General features: G+C 42.2%; 1 protein-coding gene across 2 annotated transcripts in view; it reads right to left on the reverse strand.

The window, feature by feature from the left end:
- LOC311254038 (ecto-NOX disulfide-thiol exchanger 1-like) overlaps positions 1 to 14,604 on the reverse strand; it is a 66,773-nt gene extending 52,169 nt beyond the window's left edge. Inside the window, exon 1 of one of the 2 annotated variants that reach the window (XM_084384463.1) lies at positions 14,439 to 14,604. The gene's annotated coding sequence lies outside the window, so the exon portion shown is untranslated. Of the gene's footprint in view, positions 1 to 14,410 lie in introns of both variants that reach the window. The other variant, XM_084384464.1, reaches the window with a different exon arrangement.
- Positions 14,605 to 23,444: the final 8,840 nt, after the last annotated feature.

Raw genomic sequence — 23,444 nt, forward strand, 5'->3', positions numbered from 1 at the left:
GATAGAAAACTTGCTGTGAGTCAGTTAGTACAGTAATGATCTGGTTTCAGTCGTCACCGACACACTAATGCACTCGGATCGGTATTAAGTGGGAGTGGTTTCAGCTCCAGCTGTTAGTAACAGTGATAAAGTGGGTTTATGAGTTAAATGTTATATACTCTGTAGTGTTAATGTGCTGGTGACTCTATTTACTGTTAAAATACGCTGATGTGTTATCATCTGACATCTTGTTTCATTTTACTTTAGATTATTTTACCACCTCTTCTCAGTGAGTGTTTGTTTTCTGTTCTTGTGTTTCCTCCACAGTCATTATCTCTTCATCAGGTTACTGCCCCGGAGAAACACTCATAATTAGCTGCTGGTTAAAATTAGCTGTGAAGGCAGCATCAGCAGCAGCAGCAGCGTCAGACGGACAAGCAGCAGTAATGAGAGTCTGCTGCAGAGGACAAGCCACAAATCTGAGGCCTGAGACAAAACACTCATTAGTGTGAATGCTCCAAAGCATTCACACTATTGTTCTTCCGGAATTTATTAAAGTTATTATTATTATTATTATTATTCCAGCTTCCGTACGTTTTTCAGCTCTCTTCTACTCTTTCAAATTTTGAGCTACAGAAACCATTCAACCATCAAAATGTTCAGCTCGTTAAGGACATTACTGCCTCTATTTTTCATTTTTCTATCTTTCATACTTTTGGAAATATTCAGCTTTTTCTGCCAAATTTTTCCCATTCATCCTTATGGGGAATTTCTCAAATTTCATTCTGCTACATCGTCAGCATACGTTCAGCTATAGAAACCGTTCAACTATCAAAATGTTCAGCTATTTATGCTCTTTCAGCCTTGTGCTTTTCAGCTTTTTAGCTTTTCAACTTTTTCAAATATTCAGCTTTTTCAAAACTAAAACCAAAATTTTTTCCCATTTATCCTTATGGGGATTTTTTCAAATTTCATTCTGCTACTACTTCAGCATACGTTCAGCTATAGAAACCGTTCAACTATCAAAATGTTCAGCTTTTTATGCTCTTTCAGCCTTCTTATTTTCAGCTTTTTAGCTTTTCAACTTTTTCAAATATTCAGCTTTTTCAAAAAAAAATTTAATATGGAAGCAAATGGGAAAATCTTCAAATCCTCTTCAAAACTCATCCACTTTCAACCTCTTCTGCTCTCTCATACTTTGAGCTAGAGACACCATTCCAACTTTAAAATAGTCACAAGACCTTGAACTATTGAATTTGTTTTTCAAAATTTTAAAATCTTTTACGGTTTTGAAATTATTACAGTTTTAGTTTGAAGGACTTTTAGCTCGTCTTCTGGGTTTATAATGGGTGTGTATTGCGTGAGCTAGAGTGGGTGACATCATCGCTAGAGTGGAGAGCAGCTGCAAAAACTTTAGAAAAAACTCTCTTCAGCTTGATTTGGGTCCCACATCTTTTACTTCACATAGACAATATATACATAGAAATGTGGGAAATCTTGTTGGCTTTCAGATGATGGTCTTATTTCAGATGTAGGACTTAAACTTTTGACTGTAGAAGCCCTCGAGTGACAAGAACTCCAGCAACTCCCCCATAAGCCGCAGTGTTAACTTTGAGCCTAAATCTCTGGAGTGGAGCAGATGGTACCGGTTTTGTCTCTCGCTCTTGTGCCCTCATTTTTCACTCTACAGAAATAAAAAACACATCACATGGTTCAGCAATGTCTCCTGTTACTCACTGTATACATATTTTGGCCATAACCATTACACTTTTTTCTAAACCTGCAGCTGTTTGGGAGGTGTTTTCCCATTCATTCTTATGGGGACATTTTCAAATTTCATTCTGCTACTGCTCCAGCATATGTGCAGCTACAGAAACTGTCTGGCTGTCAAACTGTTCAGCTTTTTAAGCTCTTTCAGCCTATTACTTTCAGCTTTTCAACCTTTTCAGCTTCTTCAAATATTCAGCTTCATGTTCAGCTAGAGAAACTGTTCAACTTTTAAAATATTCAGCTTTATGTTCAGCTATAGAAACCGTTCAACTTTCAAAATGTTCAGCTTCATGTTCAGCTAGAGAAACTGTTAAAATATCAAAATATTGAGCTTTATGTCCAGCTAGAGAAACTGTTCAGCTTTTAAAATATTCAGCTTTATGTTCAGCTAGAGAAACTGTTCAACTTTTAAAATATTCAGCTTTATGTTCAGCTAGAGAAACTGTTCAACTTTTAAAATATTCAGCTTTATGTTCAGCTAGAGAAACTGTTCAGCTTTTAAAATATTCAGCTTTATGTTCAGCTAGAGAAACTGTTCAGCTTTTAAAATATTCAGCTTTTTAAGCTCTTTCAACCTATTACTTTTCAGCTTTTCAACCTTTTCAGCTTTTCAACCATTTCAGCTTTTCAGCTTTTTCAACTTTTCAACCTTTTCAGCTTTTCAACCTTTTCAAATATTCAGCTTGATGTTCAGCTAGAGAAACTGTTCAACTTTTAAAATATTCAGCTTTATGTTCAGCTAGAGAAACTGTTCAGCTTTTAAAATATTCAGCTTTATGTTCAGCTAGAGAAACTGTTCAGCTTTTAAAATATTCAGCTTTTTAAGCTCTTTCAACCTATTACTTTTCAGCTTTTCAACCTTTTCAGCTTTTCAACCATTTCAGCTTTTCACCTTTTTCAACTTTTCAACCTTTTCAGCTTTTCAACTTTTTCAAATATTCAGCTTGATGTTCAGCTAGAGAAACTGTTCAACTATCAAAATATTCACCTTAGAAACTGTTCAACTTTCAAAATCTTCAGCTTTTCCAACCCATTCGGCCTATTCCTTTTCACCTTTTCTGCCTTTTCAGCTTTGAAAAATTCTGCTTTTTCTGCAAATTCTTGACCATTCATTCTCATAGTTTTATGCATTTTTTATGCATTAGGCAAGTGTTTTCCAGCACATTCAGCAGATTTCCAAAATCACTTCAGCTTTCAGCATTCACACTGTATTTTCGTAGGAAATACAAATTTTTCTAGTTATTATTATTATTCATGATTCCGTACGTTTTTTGGCTCTTTTCAACTCCTTCAAATTTTGTGCTTAAGAAACCATTCAACTATCAAAATGTTCAGCTCATTAAGGACATTATGGCATCCATTTTTCTTTTTTCTATCTTTCATACTTTTGGAAATATTCAGCTTTTTCTGCAAAATTTTCCCCATTCATCCTTATGGGGAATTTCTCAAATTTCGCTCTGCTACTACTTCAGCATACATTCAGCTATAGAAACCGTTCAACCATCAAAATGTTCAGCTATTTGTGCTCTTTCAGCCTTGTGCTTTTCAGCTTTTTAACTTTTCAACTTTTTCAAATATTCAGCTTTTTCAAAACTAAAACCAAAATTTTTTCCCATTCATCCTTATGGGGATTTTTTCAAATTTCATTCTACTACTACTTCAGCATACGTTCAGCTATAGAAACCGTTCAACTATCAAAATGTTCAGCTTTTTAAGCTCTTTCAGCCTTGTTCTTTTCAGCTTTTTAGCTTTTCAACTTTTTTCAAATATTCAGCTTTTTAAAAAAAAAAATTAACATGGAAACAAATGGGAAAATCCTCAAATCCTCCTCAAAACTCATCCACTTTCAACCTCTTCTGCTCCCTCATACTTTGAGCTAGAGACACCATTCCAACTTTAAATTATTCACAAGACCTTGAACTATTGAACTTGTTTTTCAGTTTTTGAAAATCTTTTATGGTTTTGAAATAATCACAGTTTTAGTTTGAAGGATTTTTAGCTCCTCTTCTGGGTTTATAATGGGTGTGTATTGCGTGAGCTAGAGTGCGGAACATCATCGCTAGAGTGGAGAGCAGCTGGAAAAACTTGAGAAAAAATTGTCTTCAGCTTGATTTGGGTCCCGCATCTTTTACTTCACATAGACAATATATACATAGAAATGTAGGAAATCTTGTTGGCTTTCAGATGATATTCTTATTTCAGATGTGCGACTTAAACTTTTGGCTGTAGAAGCCCTAGAGTGACAAGAACTCCAGCAACTCCCCCATAAGGCGCAATGTTAATTTTGAGCCTAAATCTCTGGAGTGGAGCAGACGGTACCGGTTTTGTCTCTCGCTGTTGTGCCCTCATTTTTCACTCTACAGAAATAAAAAATACATCACATGGTTCAGCAATGTCTCCTGTTACTCACTGTATACATATTTTGGCCATAACCACCACACTTTTTTCTAAACCTGCAGGTGTTTGGGAGGTGTTTTCCCATTCATTCTTATGGGGACATTTTCAGCTTTGGTTCTGCTACTGCTCCAGCATATGTGCTGCTACAGATACTGTTTGGCTGTCAAACTGTTCAGCTTTTTAAGCTCTTTCAGCTTTTTCAAATATTCAGCTTTATTTTCAGCCATAGAAACCTTTCAACTATCAAAATTTTAAGCTTTTTAAGCTCTTTCAACCTTGTACTTTTCAGCTTTTCAACTTTTTCAGCTCTCAAATATTCAGCTTTCTGCCTTTTCAGATTTTTCAAGTATTCAGCTTCATGTTCAGCTAGAGAAACTGTTCAGCTATCAAAACGTTCAGCTTTTTAAGCTTTTTCAACCTATTACTTTTCAGCCTTTCTGCCTTTTCAGCTTTTTCAAGTATTCCGCTTTTTAAAATATTCAGCTTTCTGTATTTCAGCTTTTTCAAGTATTCAGCTTCATAGTCAGCTATAGAAACCGTTCAACTATCAAACTGTTCAGCTTTTTAAGCTCTTTCAGCCTATTACTTTTCAGCTTTTCAACTTTTTCAACTCTCAAATATTCAGCTTCATGTTCAGCTATAGAAACCGTTCAACTATCAACATGTTCAGCTTTTTAAGCTCTTTCAACCTTGTACTTTTCAGCTTTTCAACCTTTTCAGATTTTTCAAATATTCAGCTTTAAGTTCAGCTAGAGAAACCATCCAACTATCAAACTGTTCAACTTTCTAAGCTCTTTCAGCCTATTACTTTTCAGCTTTTCAACCTTTTCAGCTTTTTCAAATATTCAGCTTTATCTTCAGCTATAGAAACCGTTCAACTATCAACATGTTCAGCTTTTCAACCTTTTCAGATTTTTCAAATATTCAGCTTCATGTACAGCCATAGAAACCGTTTAATTATCAAAATGTTCATCTTTTTAAGCTCTTTCAGCCTATTACTTTTCAGCTTGTCAACCTTTTCAAATATTCAGCTTTCTGCCTTTTCAGCTTTTTCAAGTATTCAGCTTCATGTTCAGCTAGAGAAACTGTTCAGCTATTAAAATCTTCAGCTTCATGTTCACCTAGAGTAACTGTTCAACTTTCAGTTGAACAGTTACTCAATATTCAGCTTTTCTGCCTCTTCAGCTCTTTAAAAAATCAGCTTTTCCTGCAAATTCTTGACCATTCATTCTCATAGTTTTATGCATTTCCAGCAGCACATTCAGCAGATTTTGCAAAATCACTTCAGCCGTCAGCATTCACACTGTATTTTCGCAGGAAATACAATTTTTCTAGTTTTCATTTTATCACTGTGTCATCAGCTGATGAGCTGCTCCTGCTGCTGCTGCTGCTGAGAGAGTCCTGGTAGCAACTGGTTCAGGGTTAACTGGTTCAGGTTGAACTGGTTCAGGTTTAACTGGTTCAGGTTTATCTGGTTCAGGTTTATCTGGTTCAGGTTGAACTGGTTCAGGTTTATCTGGTTCAGGTTTAACTGGTTCAGGTTTAACTGGTCCAGGTTTTACTGGTCCAGGTTTAACTGGTTCAGGTTTAACTGGTTCAGGGTTAACTGGTTCAAGTTTAACTGGTCCAGGTTTTACTGGTCCAGGTGTAACTGGTTCAGGTTTAACTGGTTCAGGTTAACTGGTTTAGGTTTAACTAGTTCAGGGTTAACTGGTTCAAGTTTAACTTGTTCAGGTTTAACTGGTTCAGGTTTAACTGGTTCAGGTTTATCTGGTTCAGGTTTAACTGGTCCAGGTTTAACTGGTTCAGGTTTATCTGGTTGAGGTATATCTGGTCCAGGTTTTACTGGTTCAGGTTTATCTGGTTCAGGTTAACAGGTTCAGGTTTAACTGGTCCAGGTTTAACTGGTTCAGGTTTAACTGGTCCAGGTTTAACTGGTTCAGGTTAACTGGTTCAGGTTAACTGGTTCAGGGTTAACTGGTTCAGGTTTAACTGGTTCAGGTTTATCTGGTTCAGGTTTTACTGGTTCATGTTTAACTGGTTCAGGTTTAACTAGTTCAGGGTTAACTGGTTCATGTTCTACTGGTTCATGTTCTACTGGTTCAGGGTTAACTGGTTCAGGTTTTACTGGTCCAGGTTTAACTGGTTCGGGTTTGACTGATTAGGGTTGACTCATATGTTTAGTTTCTGAACTTTGAGGTAACAGAAGCGTTAAACTCTGCAGCCTGTCAGGTGAAGCTTAATGAGCAGACATATAATGTTCAGTTTGTGTCTGAGAGAAAACACTCAGAGCTCTTCATGCATCTCACTTACAGTCCTGCTGCTCTTTAGTCTGTGAATCAATCCACCGAGGATTGTTTCATATTCAAGAAATGCTATTAGTGAAGCTGTGGCTCCACTTTCAAATCCATTTAATCCACTTAGGACCTGACAGGCAGGGGGATGCAGGAGGGAGGCGTGGGGGAGGCAGCGGAGGACAGGGGGAGGCAAGGGGAGGCATGGGGGAGGCAGCGGGCGAAAAGGGGAGACGGGGGGCAGGGGAGGCAGGGGGAGGGGGAGACGGGGGGAGGGGGAGACAGGAGGAGACATGGGGGAGGCAGGGGGGAGGGAGGGGAGACAATAGGAGACATGGGGGAGGCAGGGGGGACAGGGGGATACAGGGGGAGGGGGAGACAGAGGGAGGGAGGGGGAGACAGGAGGAGACATGGGGAAGGCAGGGGGGACAGGGAGAGGCAGGGGGAGACAGAGTCAATACAGTCGGCAGTTTAGAAAAAAAAGAAATGAATGAAGCTGGAGGTGAAGTGGAGCGGCTGGATGAAAACATGGTGATCATGGACCAACAGACAACATGTCCATCACATGACCTCCATCACAGGAAGATGATGATGATGACAGATCTTCAACAGATCAACAGACTGAGCTGAAGCTTCTGTGGTCACTGCAGAGCTCCTGTCCATATTCAGGAAGTAGACTGTCTCTGTGCTGCTGTCGCCACGAGAAACAACAACCACCACCTCAGAGCTAACGAGCTAACAAGCTACACTCACACTCACCTGGTCGCTACAGTACGAACTCAAACAAACAGCCGTTAGCTTTTGTTTAGCTGCAATAGCATCATGGTAAAATATTCTGTCATCGATCAATAAAATCTGAATTATTCATATGAAGATTTTAACAGGGAGTATTTATTATTTCACAGAGACAGTATCACACACACACACACACACACACACACACACACACACTGTCTCACACACAATGTAAAATGTCACAGGTTCTGTGTGTGTATGTGTATGTGTGTGTGTGTGTGTGTGTGTGTGTGTGTGTGTGTGTGTGAGAGAGAGAGAGAGAGAGAGAGAGTGTGTGTGTGTGAGTGTGTGTGTCAGAGCCTCCAGCGGGCGACAGCGCTGAGTCACAGAGGATGACCAGATGGTGAGGGGGGGAGGGAGAGAGAGAGAGGGGGAGAGAGAGAGGGGGGAGGAGGGTGACAGAGGCTGCAGAGTGTTTGTAGCTAACATTCGTCCAGCCGTGACTCCTCTCTGCATTTTAAACAGCTTCACTGCTGCTCACAGACCAGGACTGACTCATTATCATCACACACACACACACACACACACACACACACACAAACAGGAACATTAATGATAATAAAATGAAGGATGTCTTGTTAGCGACCATCCCATCTGACACATGAATCTAAACTACATCAAAAGGTTTTGTGTTAAATTATCACAAACGTTAATGGACTTCTGAATGAGGTTCTCTTACTTCTGGATCAGAACCTGACGTCACAGAAACGCAAGTGATGTTTGTAAACGTCTGCGTGAATGTGTCCATGAATGTCTCCGCTAATGTCTCTGTGAACGTCTCCATGAACGTATTCATTATTATTCTGCTGCACAGAGAAACTGTCTAGTTATTTTTTCTGTTTTTCAACCAATCATAATAGTGGTGGGCGGGGCTAACCCGGGCTGCAGCAGTGGGACCTCGCCTGTAAAATAGTGTTAAGGGAACTTCTTTTGTTGCTGGGGAGGAGAGCCAACAGAAGAAAAGCGAACAGCTGCTGGTTCAGGTTGGTACCATTATTGACCAGGTGAGTGTTGGAGTACATTCATGTTGTTGTGTGTAGGTCGTTAGGTCCGAGGTTACCGGTCACCTGTCCTTTCCTCTCCTGCAGTAAGTGTCCACAAACTTTTGGCCACCGTATATATGAGCGTGTTAGTGTAGAGCAGCTGCTAAATGAGACAATTCCATTTAAACGAATAAATAAAGAAGTAACGATGACAGAATCAGGAAGTTAATGGACTCCAGTGTGTGTGTGTGTGTGTGTGTGTGTGTGTGTGTGTGTGTGTGTGTGTTGTATTATACTCATGTTAAATGGGCTGATTGACAGAAGCAGCGGGCTGCGGCGGCTCCGTCTGTTCCCGTCTCTTCTAATTACAATCAGAGAAAACTCAAAGTGGCAGAACTCATCAGTCCCTCGTCTGAGCTTCATAACTGCAGTCAGAGTCGATACTGAGGCCACGATGAAGGCGACGAAGACTCTGATGGGTTTGGATCAGACCGACCAACACAAGAGATTCTACAGCTCAGATAATTTAATCTGAGTGTTTTTACATCTAAAAATCTGTAAAATGTCAGCAGAAGAATCCTCAACACAGAGTGACTGCGTCATTTAAAGGCTGGAGGAATGTAACTAAGTACATTACTCAAGTACTGTAAATCTGAGGTACTTGTATTTTCTTTTCATGCTACTTCATACTGTTACTGCACTACATTTATCTTAGAGCTTTAGTTACTAGCTGTTATTCACACAAACACATGAAGACTTTTAAAAAATCAAACCATTAATGAGTTACTGATCATCTGTAGTGATAATCAATGGATTCATGTCGAAAGTAATCAGCAGATTGATCCAGAATGAAAATAATCATTAGAGTCAGTCGTATACAAATTAGTTCACACTGAGCCCAAAGAGTAAAATCTGCTTTTACATGAATGACTGAGTAACAATCATCTGATGACATCAGAGAGCCGAGTCACAGCCTGCAGGACGTCTCAACGCTTCAATACTTCAACTATATTTTCCTGATTATCTGTACAGACTTTAACTGAAGTAACATTTTCAGTGCAGGACTTTTACTGTAACAGAGTATTTTTACAGTAGTAATAGTACTTCTACTGCAGTAAATGATGTGGACACTGAGTGTTGAACAGCTGTTTAAAGTCTGATATCTTCTCAGGAACAACACTGGCCTCATAAACAGTGTCGCTGTAAACAGACGGAGGACAGCTGCCATGTTAGAATCCAATCCTGCTTTAACATGATTTAACACGATGTAGCCAATCAGAGACAAACAACATCCAGACGAGTCGCAACGGGACGGAGAGCAGCTGACAGACGACATCACACAGGGTTCAACTGAACCAGGCTAACAGACTCATCACAGACGGAGGTCGGTGATCGTCACAGAGGGAGGTCGGTGATCGTCACAGACGGAGGTCAGGTTCTGTATCCTAGTCAACTGGACGTGTTTCAGTTTGTTGAAGACGTTTCACTTCTCATCCAAGAGGCTTCTTCAGTTCTAACTAACTGGAGGAGCCACAGGCTTTAAACTGTGTGTGGGAGTGTCCGTACACTGTGCGCGAGTGTCCTTACATTGCATGGGAGTATCCTTACATTGTGCGGGAGTGTCCTTACATAATGTGGGAGTGTCCTTACAGAGTGTTGGAGTGTCCTTACAGAGTCTGGGAGTGTCCTTACATTATGTGGGAGTGCCCTTAAATCATACGGGAGTGTCCTTACACCGCATGGGAGTGTCCTTACATTGTGCAAGAGTGTCCTTACAGAGTGTGGAAGTGTCCTTACACCGTGTGGGAGCCCAGCTCTGGGTCAGACAAAATATGGGAGACCACACCAAGACTTACTTGGTTACTTAACAAAATAATTTATTGAGTTAACTGAACAACTATAATAAAAAAAATAAAGTATGTAGGTCAGTGTTATCGGTGTGTGTGTGTAAGTGTAACACAGTTTAACAAATTAATCTTAACCAAACATAACCCAAACAAAAGCGCTGCATGCTGGGAAGGAGAGAGAGAGAGAGATGACTTGATTGCCTGGTTATATAGGGAGGAGGAGCCCTGATGTGAATCCGGTTCAGGTGAGGCATCTCCTCCTGACACGCCTCCTCAATCACCTGCACAGAAAATAGGTCAAGACACAAACTGGACAGGGTCATCACAGTGGGAGTGTCCCTACAGAGTGTGGTAATGCCCTTACAGAGTGTGGGGGTGTCCTTACACCATGTGGGACTGTCCTTACATTGTGTAGGAGTGTCCTTACATAGTGTGGGAGTGTCCTTACAGAGTCGTTAAGGACACATGTGAGCTCTGAGTTTCAGAGTCGTTAGGGCCACTTGTGGGTCGTTTGAAGACACAGACGTTATGACCATGACCTGGATGACTGAGAACCTTCATCAACGTGTTACTGACTGTTGACCTGCTGGGCCTCTAATCAAACACTGTCATCCTTATAGACGGTACATGTTCCGTTCAAACAGCTCGTTACAGTTTTATATTAACCCTCTAGGTGCCAAAGTTGCATTATTGCAACAGGCAACATTGCTGAATAAAACAGCCCATATCTTTAAATCTACTGCCTTGTGCTGTTACTGCTTGCTACCACTAGATGGCCACTAGATTCAGCTTCAATCCTGACGTCATTTGTGGGTGTGTTTCTATGCAAAATACCTGAGAAAAAAAAAGTTTGAAACCCGACACCGGCTGTCAGAGCGGTGGCGGCTAAGCGGCAGAGTAGGAGAGGAGAGAGCCGCGGAGCGGTGGCAGAAGTGTGCTGGACAGATAGAGAGACAGATAGCGATTTTTGTAATAAAAAACGAAATGCCCAAAAGACTTTACAGTGCAGATGAGGTGCTTGCACAGATCTTTGCTGATTGCGATTCAGAAGGGGACGATTTGCCCTCTGATGACGATCGCTCGTCAGAGACGAGTGACTGACGATGCTGCAGCTGCACACACTGTCACACAACCAACACACACTGATCACGACGAGAGTTTTCTTTTCTTTTTACAAATTAGATTAGGAAATTTACTCCAATCAGATTCCTGTTCATTTACTCTGAGGATGAGAGGATGAAAAAAATCTATGAAAAAATGAAATGAAAAAAAATCTACTGTGTAAATATGTTCAGAATTCCGTTTTACTGAATTTTACCTGGTGATATACAAATTAGATTAGTAAATTTACTCCAATCAAACTCCTGTTCCTTTATTTTGAGGATGAGATGACAATATAACATTTTTTTTTCTGTGTAAATATGTTCAAAAATCAGTTTTACTGAAAGTTACTTTCAGTCACCTGGTGACGTCACAATATGCAAATTAGATGACTAAATTTACTCCCATCAGAAACTTTAGGTCATTATGAATATTTTTCTTATTTACACTGTGGATTTATCTCTCACCACTTCCAAGCTACAGCCTTTTAAAATCTTAAAATCCAAACGGAATATTTTCCTAAATAAACTCTGGCGCCTAGAGGGTTAATCAATAAACAAGCAGCAGCTCTCTGACCTGCCGTCAGTCAGAAGCTGTGTCCAAATTCAGGGGCTGCATCCTTCGAAGTGCACATTTGAAGGCCAATTACGTCACAACGCTGCGCGAAGGCTGTCCAAATTCGAAGGCTCCTTCAAATGCAGCCCACAAATGCAGCCTTCTTTTCCCTGTTTTCGGAGGACGCACCGCTACTACCCTTCGCGGCCTCCCATATCCCAAGATCCTTTGCGTGCCACTCCTCAGTCCCGAAAAAGAGGGAAAGCAAGAAAAATGGCGACATCAAGTGGTGCAGACTTGACATTTAAATGTAAGTACTGGGTTTATACTTGGTTTTTACTCATTTGAACATCCATTGCCAGATATGTTAAACTTCAGCGGACTTTCAGTTAAAATACGTGACGCTGGTAATGCATTAGCATATGGCATAAATTAGCATTATTCCGTTGGAAGTAAAGCCTTAAAAGCCTTCACTTTCAAAATGTTAGACGTTCAGAAAACCATAAAATCCATTCAGTCAGTGGGCCTGGGCGACATCAATCGTGACGTAACGGTAAGGGCGGGAACATCTGGTGATGCAACCAGGAAATACGCCGAAGGCTAGACCGTCCAATTTAACAACGGTTGACGCGGCCGTCAAAGGACTCTCCGAAGGACCCGGCCCGGACCCGGAGTCCACAAAGGCCGGGTCCTTCGAAGGATGCAGCCCCTGAATTTGGACACAGCTAGTATCTGATCAATAAGCTTCCTGTGACAGTCGTCTGTATGACTTCCTGTTTACAAATCTGAGGCCAGAAATACAAGTCAAGAGTTTTACTCTTTGTTCAAATGAACCAAACTTCAGGTAAAAAACAGGCGATTTTAGATTCATTCTGAAGGTTTAAAAATAACTGAAACCAAAGAAGAGTTGGATTACATTACACACAGACATACACACACACACACACACACTCTCTCACAGATCACACATCTGGAATCCTCATTAGATTTCTGAACACACACTGCTTATCCATTATACCTCCTTCTCATATAAAGTAGAAGCAGAGAGCTCTGTCACATCTGATCTGAGGTCTGAATATGAGACTGTGTCAAACAGATTTAACAGCAGTAAATAATTCACATCTTTCACAATACAGAGGTGAAGTCCCGCCCCCTCAGCAGTGACCAATAGGACCTTATTTCTAAAACGTGATGTGATCAATAGTCAATGTGGAGAGACTAATCACACAGATGATGTTTGTCAGTTTGTTGTGTTAAAGTCAAACCTCATGTAGTTTTGTGTTAAAGCGCTCAGTGAACTACATTGACTCATCAACACCGGAACAAACACCAACATGGAGCCAACTGGGCTCAGAACAGCTTAAACAAGATGATCACAATAAATCTGCTCATATTGACAACTGCAGTTCTGGTTCTGGTTCAGTTCTGTGAGCTACTGATATACAAGATGACTCCAAGTTTTCAGTGAGCGTTAAACGAGACCACGTCATGTGACTGGTGGCTGTGGAGGAAGGGGCGGGACTTCACCTCTCTGTGAGTTCAGAGGTTGATGGTGGAGGTCTGGGTCCAGCACTCTTCATTTGACTTTCATATTGTGTTTGTGAGACTGAATAAACACACACTTACTGCTGAACAAGAGAAAACACAGCAGGAGGCGTTTATTTCTCTTCACCGCCAACACAACAAGGCACTGTGTCGCCTGAAAACACCAGTTTATTCAGCTGCTGCATACACACACGCACAAATGCACAGACACACACACACACAAACAACTGGAGCTATTCTGAGCTCAGAAGCTGCTGCAGCTCTTCAGTGTATATACAGTATACACTCATACATATTTATGATACACACAGAACTACACTAACAGATCGCACACACACACACACACACACACACACACGGCCAGGTCTTCAGAGAAGTGTGTGTGATGTTTAATGGAGGCAGTGTAGTGTAGAGGCGTTTATTCAAAGAGCGACAGAAACTTCTCATCTGATTCACACCAGCAATTAAAGAGCAGCCAGAGGGCGAGAGAGGCAGAGAGACACCGCAGACAAGATAGAGATAGAGAGAGAGAGAGAGAGAGAGAGAGAGAGAGAGCACTGAATGCAGAGGCGATGAGACTTCCTGTTGTTATAAATCCTCCTCCGCCTCCCGTCTGCAGATCGACTGTTGTCACGTCATGTTTCTATTCAGCTCAGCTCAGTTTGTCAGACAGGAGACAGAATGTGATCAAAGAGGTGGAGAGAGGTGGAGGTGGGAGAGAGGTGGAGGTGGAGGTGGGAGTTAGGTGGAGGTGGAGAGGCTTCGTTTCATCACAAAGAGAGAAATCAGATCAGCTTACTGTAACAACAACAGGCTGATATTCACCAGCTACAATACTACACATGTCTGTGTCACACTCAGGTGTTTAACTCACCTGAGGGCTGAGCAGCTCATTCATGACAGCATCAGTACAGAACATACACAGACACTCAGTCACAGCGCCCTCTAGTGGCTGTATGATCAGTGTCATGCTAACATGATACAGACACTGTGACAGAGCTGTGACGTCAGTGACCCGCTGCACAGTGAGTTTTACATTAATACGACCATCCTGATCTCAGCGTGACTGCACCAAACTCACACATTTATCATCATTGAAGCCATTTTCAAAGAACAAGAAAAAATTGGTGCTAATACCGCATACCGCCTTAAATCACCACACCAACGCTGACCTCATCACTACAGGAGGGATCCAACCTCAACAGCCCGAAGCTCGGCCGAAGCATCCAGTCCTTTAAATCCACACCGACTGTGACCTGCAGTCAGCCGTCAAGAAGCAGCTGTGTGAGCAGACAAACTGTCTCCATCAGACTGACGTCTGAAGATTAATGGACGACAGGAGTCTGCATGGATACAGAAGCAAAAAGGAAGACATGACTTTTATTCAAGGGTTAGTTTCCTCAGTGATTGTAGCAGGTGAATCAGTGAAAGCAGAGAGCTCACAGTGACACGGAGGTTTGATCAGACAACAGGAAATAAAGTTTAAAATATCATTATGACAGTTAACTAGTTAACAGGATAAACATGAGATCAGTGTGTCTGTGAGAGCTGCTACATGCTGCTGCAGCCTCAGTGTTTCAGCTCTGAGACATTTTTCCAGAGGCAAGACACATGTCGAGGAGTCCTGACAGTTTGCTAACATGCTCGATGTTTTCTGCACCAACACATTCATGGATGATAGCTGTCGTCTCTCCTGCTTCCATAAAGTATTCAACACGCTGGAGGACAGATTTGAAGCCTCTCAGACCGTCTGAAGATCAGCTGTGTCACTGACTGGATGTGTGTCCACATTTATACAGTATGTGAGGGGGAGGGTGGACGATCAGACCACAGAGGACACACGTCAAGGTCGAACCACACAGGACTGAATTATTCACCAGCAGGAAAACAGAAACCTGCAGCTGCCTCCTCTCTGCAGTACAATCCTGTTTCCAACAGACCTCCTTTAGTCACTGTGGAGATGTCTCGTTCTGTTTCCATCAACGTGAGGAGGAAACATCTGAATTCATGAAACGATGATCAGTTCAGGCTGCGGTCAGTCACAACAGTCAGAACCCTAACCCAACAAACTGCTGCCGTTTCATAAATCTAACAACCTTTGGCTTACTTATACTTTTCTGATACTTTAACTACATGAAGCTGAGAATACTACTGCACTTGTACTTCTCGTACTTTAACTACATGAAGCTGAGAATACTACTGCACTTGTACTGCTCGTACTTTAACTACATGAAGCTGAGAATACTACTGCACTTGTACTTCTCGTACTTTAACTACATGAAGCTGAGAGTACTACTGTACTTGTACTTCTCGTACTTTAACTACATGAAGCTGAGAACACTACTGTACTTGTACTTCTCGTACTTTAACTACATGAAGCTGAGAGTACTACTGTACTTGTACTGCGCATACTTTAACTACATGAAGCTGAGAATGCAGTAGGATTTTGCATACAGGCCTTTTCCTTGTAATGGAGTATTTTTACTTTGTTGTACTGATACTTCTTTGATGGCAGTGTTCAGTGGCACTAACAGTAACTTTCCACAGTACTGAGCCGCACAGTGAACTCAAAAGCTGCCCAGGCAGCATCGATCTGTTTTTCTTCAGGTTTTATGCAGGCAGGAAGTGATGTCAGATTTTCCCTCAGCTGGATGGCAGCAGCAGCAGCAGCAGCAGCAGCAGCAGCAGGTCCAGACATGAACTCACCAACCACAGGATGAGACATGCAGAGCTCTGAGAGGTGAAACGATCGACTCACTGAAGCTTCACAATGCTCAACTCTGACTCCAGGAGTCTCACAGAAAGCTTTAATGATCAGTTGATTTCTCTCTCACACTGTGCCGTGCCGTGCCGTGCCGTGCCGTGCCATGCCGTGCCGTGCCGTGTTATACGTTCATGGGCAGTCGCACAGGAAAATTTCTATCTGATCGGATCTTCCATATTTGCATCCTCTTCCCGTTTGATGGGACCTGTTAGCTTTAGCCTCAGCCTGTTAGCATCACATGATGTAACCATCAGCTGCATATTCAATATATTAAAGATACTTTCAGGAGATTCTTGTTTTAAATCCAGTCACTTAAAAGTGTTAAAAAGTTGTCCAGAGAACACATTTTCAACTTACTCATGAAACTGAGGTTAGCTTAACCAGCTACAAACAGCTGATAAAATCTGTTAGCATCAGTCGTCACTGCAGAAGCTGCTTTTGTTTACTTCAGACTGAAATCAAGGAGCAGATATTTAAACAGTTGAACTTTGATTGTGATGATAAATCAGAATAATAACGATAAAAGTGAATGTGTCAGAAAGATCAGTTTCATTTTAATTGTTAAAGAAAAGTAATGGAGATTAATAATGTAGGAACCATCAGCGCACAGCAGACGTAGTTTCTGTTTCTTCACCATTTTTAGCTTTGAGCCGGTTCATGATGGATTTTCTCGTAAAACTGGCGATCAATATAAATCAGCTGTTCTGACTCAGCGCTTCCTGTTCAACCTGAACACATCTTCAGATTTCATCTGATCAGATCCTCCGCGTTCACACCCTGTGCCTTCTTCCTCCTTGATATTATTTTCCACATGAGGACGATTTGTTTGGTCCAATCAGAGCTCAGCTCCTCTAACGATTCTGTTCCTGCCAGGACGCGTCAGCGCTGCTTCCTCTGCACTCGGCTCCAATTGTGTTTTTCTTACTTCTCTTTCTGTTTTTCTGCCCCTCTCTCCTTTTTCTCTCTCTTTTCTCGCCTTCCTGCCGACCAGTCACAGTGATGAAGTGGCCAGTGAGCAGCCGTCTCTGCCCGTAATCACCACGGTAACTCATGGCAGCACCGCGGTGCCGGCAACACGCCATCCATCACCGCCTCTGCTGCTGCAGCAAACTGATACATCTAGATGGCAAAACAGGCCCTGCTGCTCCTCCACTGTCCCCTCAGGAGGAGGAGACAGGAGACAGGAGACAGGAGAGAGGAGAGAGGAGACTGTGTGTGTGTGTGTGTGTGTGTGTGTGTGTGTGTGTGTGTGTGTCTGTGTGTCTGTCTGTGTGTCTATGTGTGTGTGTGTCTGTGTGTCTGTCTGTGTGTGTGTGTGTGTGTGTGTCTGTCTGTGTGTCTATGTGTGTCTGTCTGTCTGTCTGTCTGTCTGTGTGTGTGTGTGTCTGTGTGTCTGTCTGTGTGTCTATGTGTGTGTGTGTCTGTGTGTGTCTGTGTGTCTGTCTGTCTGTGTGTCTGTCTGTGTGTCTATGTGTCTGTCTGTGTGTCTATGTGTGTGTGTGTCTGTCTGTCTGTGTGTCTGTCTGTGTGTCTATGTGTGTCTGTCTGTCTGTCTGTCTGTGTGTGTGTGTGTGTGTGTGTGTGTGTGTGTGTGTGTGTCTGTGTGTGTGTGTGTGTCTGTGAGGTCAAACTCAGAACAGATTAATGAAGAAACAGTGATGCAGCAGGTCGGTCCTGATTTGATGTTTCCTGTGGAGACAAACAGACTTCAACATCCTGCACTGCTTCATACTGTTGTAATGCACACACGCACACACATACACATGATCACACACGCACACACACACACATACACACGATCACACACGCACACACACAATATTATCCATCAATATTAACAATAATGGCCGAGCAACAGAACTGGATGTGTTAGTCACCACAGCTTTGTTTAAACACACTTTATATCTTCTGACACAAGGTGTCTCGTTAACTGGCGGGAGGAGAGCTCAGAGATGACTTTGTAACTTCCGGGATTAAAAAGTGGATTTATCTTCACTCCTGTTTATCAGCCTGACTGCAGCAGTGATCCGGAGGTGACCTCCACTGTCGGGTGTTTCTGTTCTGTAATGTTGACTGCTGACTGGAGCTGGAGGGGAAATGGACTTTACTTCATGAACGTAACGTTACAGAGAGGAGACAGAGAACCAGAACCAGAACCAGAACCAGAGTCTCTGCTGAGTGCTGACTTCACTCAGAGCTTCACCTCAATAAAACAACCACCTTCCTGATGCAGATCTCTCTCTGTGACTCAGACGAGGTGTTTTAAAGTTTTCTTCTCGTTATTTTTTGTCTCGTTCTCAGACTTCCTTCCTCTCTGACTCTCTCCTGAAGTTACAGCGACAGATGACCGGATGAAGCGTTACCTCGAGGAAACTGGAGGATTCTCTGTTTGAACATTGTTGGAAACATTTGAGATGATGTGACAACTCAACAACATGAAGAACAAAGGTCGAGCTGTTTTAACACCTTTTAATATAGATTACATCTTTAACCTGTAAACCCACTGTGACCTTGCCCTCAGTGCTACTGTAGCGAGGAGGCTAGTTAGCTTGACATGCTAATGTTAGCTGCAGATCACAGCTTCACTCTGAGTCAATCAGACACCACCTGCAGACTGTTTAATGTTGAGTATCTGAATACAGCTTCAACATGATCACAGACACAGACAGACCTGCTGTAACTATAGTGACAGCTGCTGAACTGTGATTGGACAGTCACTGCTCGGGGGAGAGGTTAATGAGTCTGACATGATTTAGTTTCCTGTTAATTGTAAGAAAATAGTTTCAGAGACATGACTCATTAATTAAAGTGATATGTGACAGGTAATGTGGCAGTGTGTGAACAGGAAGTGACTGCTCTCTGTTTAGTGTTCAGCAGAGTGAGCAGGACAGCGTGTTACTGCCAAAGACACCATATGGCAACAACAGACCACCGCCAAGGCGGTCCGGACCAGAATGAACCAGTCCAGCTTCAGTCCTGACATCACGCCTGACATCACTCCTGACATCACACGACATCACACGTCATCACCTGATGGAAACAATGTTTGTGCTGCTGACAGGATTTCAAAGTGAACGAGAAGAGAATAAAAGAAGCTCTTAGCAGAATGAGTGAGGGTGCACCTGAACAGCAGGTGAGCCGTTAACCTTTTCTCTCTCTTTGTTTCTTCTTCAGACTTTATTTCTCTGATTTCTGTTTTGGTCTCCTGAGTATTTTCAAAGAAACCTCTTTGTTTCCACCTCAACACACTGAACGCTGCACTGAACTGACTCGTTATGCAAAAGACTGAATAAATCTGAATCCTCTGGTCCAGATCGTCTCTGAGCTGCAGAGTCTGAAATCAGATCTCACGAGGGCCACAATCAATTAATTAATTAATTTCATTATATTTAACTTGAATTATTATCAGAGTCACAAGAAACAACTCATCCTCCACAGTCTGATACATGAAATAGTTTCTTTTAATGACTCATTATTGATTAAATGTGTTAATGTGAGGAACAGACAGACACTCAGCTCTTCTCTTCACGTCTTCATTATAACATAACTGCACATTAACTGTTGACATATTCAATTATATAATAATGTTAGAAAAGCATGGCTAATGTTTATTTTTCTATTTATTTATAAACTAAATGTTAAATTGTTTGATGTGAGATATTATAATCATAATAATAATAATGTAATTAATCCTGATTTTCCCACATTAGTGTGACAGCAGCAGAACAGCAGAAGAATTAAACATGAATTTAATTATTTGAAGTGAATTTTGTTTATTTCTAATGTGTGTTGACATCAGAGGAATATATTCGTATGATATTAGTGTTGGTGATATGAGCCAGCTGTGCACATTCATCATAATCATCATGCTGCAGGAGGCTGATCGACCTGTCTACGCTTTCATAATCAGAAATATAATATTTCTCTTCTCATTAATGGAGGAAACACAGAAAGAGTCTGAAACGTTTATCTGTTTAAAGTCTGAATGAATTCATCACTTCACGTCTGTTTTTCACAATAAAAGCTCCTCCAGCTCTCTATTCATCACACACAGCTGTTGTCTCCTCAAACAACACACACACACACTAAATGTGTGTTTCTGTGACTGTGACTCTGTGTGTGTGTGTGTGTGTGTGTGTGTGTGTGTGTGTTGTGTTGTGTTGTGTTGTGTTGTGTTTGTTGATCAATCACCGCAGTGAGGAGAGGGTGAGGGGGGAGGAGAGGGTGAGGGGGGAGGGCCGGCCACCATGTACCTGCCTCCACCTATTGGCTCCATCCGTGTTTCACAGAGCCCTCGAATAAATCACCGTTAATGACACGGAGACAGAGAGGAACAGCACCAGGCAGGGAGGAGGAAAAGGGGGGAGGAGGAGGAGGAGAAGAGGGGGAGGGGGAGGAGATGGTGGAGGAAAGGGGGAGGAGGAGGAGGAGGAGGCGGAGAGGGGGAGGGGAAGGAGAATGAGGAGGAGGAGAGGGGGGGAGGAGGAGGAGGAGGAGAGGAGGGAAAATATCTGCTCGTCAGGTTTTTCCTTTTTAAGTTTCTTGGTGAGGACTTTATATTTTGACGGTGAGAATGCAGACGAACAGAAGAAAAAGATGATTTCCTGGTTCAGATGAAGGGTTTTGGATCTATTTTCTGTTTGTGGGTTAGGGTTCTTCTTTTAAGCAGACAAGACAGCTGACAAGCTGCAGCAGGTTACAGAAGACAGACCTTCAGGACTGCAACTAAAAACGATCTTGATTCTTGATCTCAGGATTATTTTGTCATTTAATCAATAAAATCTGCTCCACAGATGAAGGAAGTTTCTCTGGTTGAACACACCTGAAGGTTTGATTTTCTTTACTCTAATAATAAAAAACACTGAGCACAGACTAGATTTGATGAGACGTTCATTAGTGTTGAAGCTTAACAAGTATCAGAACCGTCTCCTCCTTCCTCCACCATGAATATCTGAAGTGAGCTGAAACACGTCACACATGGAGACATTTTCTCCTCCAGCCGAGGTCGACTGTAAACTGTGAGAACAAGCAGAAAATAGCTGCAGTCAGGATTTTCCTTCTGTACGAGGAAGTGAGAGGCTGCTGCTCCAGCTCCGACTGAAGCGTGAGTATCTTCAAAGTACTGAAAGTGTCATGAAGGTCCATCACAGGGTTCTGATCACTGATTCATTAATGTGTTGATCAGTTTAATGTTGCAGCTGCTGAAGGTTTCATACAGACAGTCTGGAGCCTTGACCCTCACCTGTCCACCAGCCTCCTGTTTGTATCCAGATGCAAACACACCTGGTACAGGTGAGCAGCTGTTCACTGAACAGCAGCAGGAACACAGCATACAATACGCGGTACACAGCATACAATACGTGGTACACAGCATACAATACGCTGTACACAGCATACAATACGCAGTACACAGCATACAATACGCTGTACACAGCATACAATACGGGATGCACAACATACAATACGCGGTACACAGCATACAATATGCGGTACACAGCATACAATACACTGTACACAGCATACAATACGCTGTACACAACATACAATACGTGATGCACAACATACAATACGCTGTACATAACATACAATACGCCATGCACAACCGGATCAACCGATGATCCGTGGAGGAGGTTCTCTCAGTATACATGATCTGTGGAGGAGGTTCTCTCAGTATACATGATCTGTGGAGGAGGTTCTCTCAGTATACATGAACCGTGGAGGAGGTTCCTGTCAGTATACATGATCCGTGGAGGAGGTTCTCTCAGTATACATGAACCGTGGAGGAGGTTCCTGTCAGTATACATGATCCGTGGAGGAGGTTCTCTCAGTATACATGATCCGTGGAGGAGGTTCCTGTCAGTATACATGATCCGTGGAGGAGGTTCTCTCAGTATACATGATCTGTGGAGGAGGTTCTCTCAGTACACATGATCTTAGGAGGAGGTTCCTGTCAGTACACATGATCTGTGGAGGAGGTTCCTGTCAGTACACATGATCCGTGGAGGAGGTTCCTGTCAGTATACATGATCCGTGGAGGAGGTTCTCTCAGCATACATGATCCTTGGAGGAGGTTCTCTCAGTATACATGATCTTAGGAGGAGGTTCTCTCAGTATACATGATCTGTGGAGGAGGTTCCTGTCAGTATACATGATCCGTGGAGGAGGTTCCTGTCAGCATACATGATCCTTGGAGGAGGTTCTCTCAGCATACATGATCCTTGGAGGAGGTTCTCTCAGTATACATGATCTTAGGAGGAGGTTCTCTCAGTACACATGATCTGTGGAGGAGGTTCCTGTCAGTACACATGATCCGTGGAGGAGGTTCCTCTCAGCATACATGATCCGTGGAGGAGGTTCCTCTCAGCATACATGATCCGTGGAGGAGGTTCTCTCAGTATACATGATCCGTCGAGGAGGTTCTCTCAGTATACTTCCCATGTGTCATTAAACCCTGTCAGTGGAGAACATGTTCTCTGCTGAACGCAGCGTCCAAAACACTCCTCTGTGCTTTCACAAATTAATCATACAGAACATATATAAATGTATATTCTGTATATTTGACCTCTTCCTGTTTGAGGCAAATTGATTTGTGAAATAAGACGTCAGGCTCTTCTTACTGTCCATGAGACACAGCTGATTATCCCTGTGAGCTCCAATGAAAATGAAAGAGAACAAAGAGATTTCACAGAACACACACACACACACACACACACACACACACACACACACAACATGCAGCGCTCCCATAGGACGTCCTCCCTCCAATAAAGAGGATTATAGATTTTGTTCAGTGCAGCCGAGTGTTTCCAATGAAAAAACGGCCTCCTCCTGCACAAGCCATTAACATTTAAACCATCCCCCTTTTAGCTGAATATCACTGTACTGCCGTGTGTGTGTGTGTGTGTGTGTGTGTGTGTGTGTGTGTGTGTGTGTGTGTGTGTGAAAATAAGAAAGGAAGATAAGAGGAAGTGTGAGTGAAATTGTGTTTCTATCCCCTGCAGCCCTGCAGGCTCCGTGACTGGTTAAAGATTTCACACACACAAACGCACACACACACACACAAACTCTTAAAATGGAGAGGCGGTGGCAGTGAGATGAATTTTAAATTTAAATTCTTCTTCAAGCTGATGTAAAAGGGAAATACATATTTATGTTGTCAGCACCTCCACCACACACACACACACACACACACACACACACACACACACAGCTTTAGCAGATGTATAAAAATATAATAAAACCATATTAATTATGTTAATTAGGGCAACTCACGATTATTTTCAGGCTCGGTCTGTGGAGGAGTCCATGAGTCATATAAAATGATGCTTCAGGTGACAAACAGGTTCAGTTTACTGTCACAGAACACAGAAGAGATATTCTCTTTTTCAAAAATGACTCCAAACTATTTATTGAT

Source organism: Pagrus pagrus, assembly GCF_965226575.1.
Source record: "Pagrus pagrus genome assembly, contig: HAP1_SCAFFOLD_183, whole genome shotgun sequence".
NCBI classification, from domain to species: Eukaryota; Metazoa; Chordata; class Actinopteri; order Spariformes; family Sparidae; genus Pagrus; species Pagrus pagrus.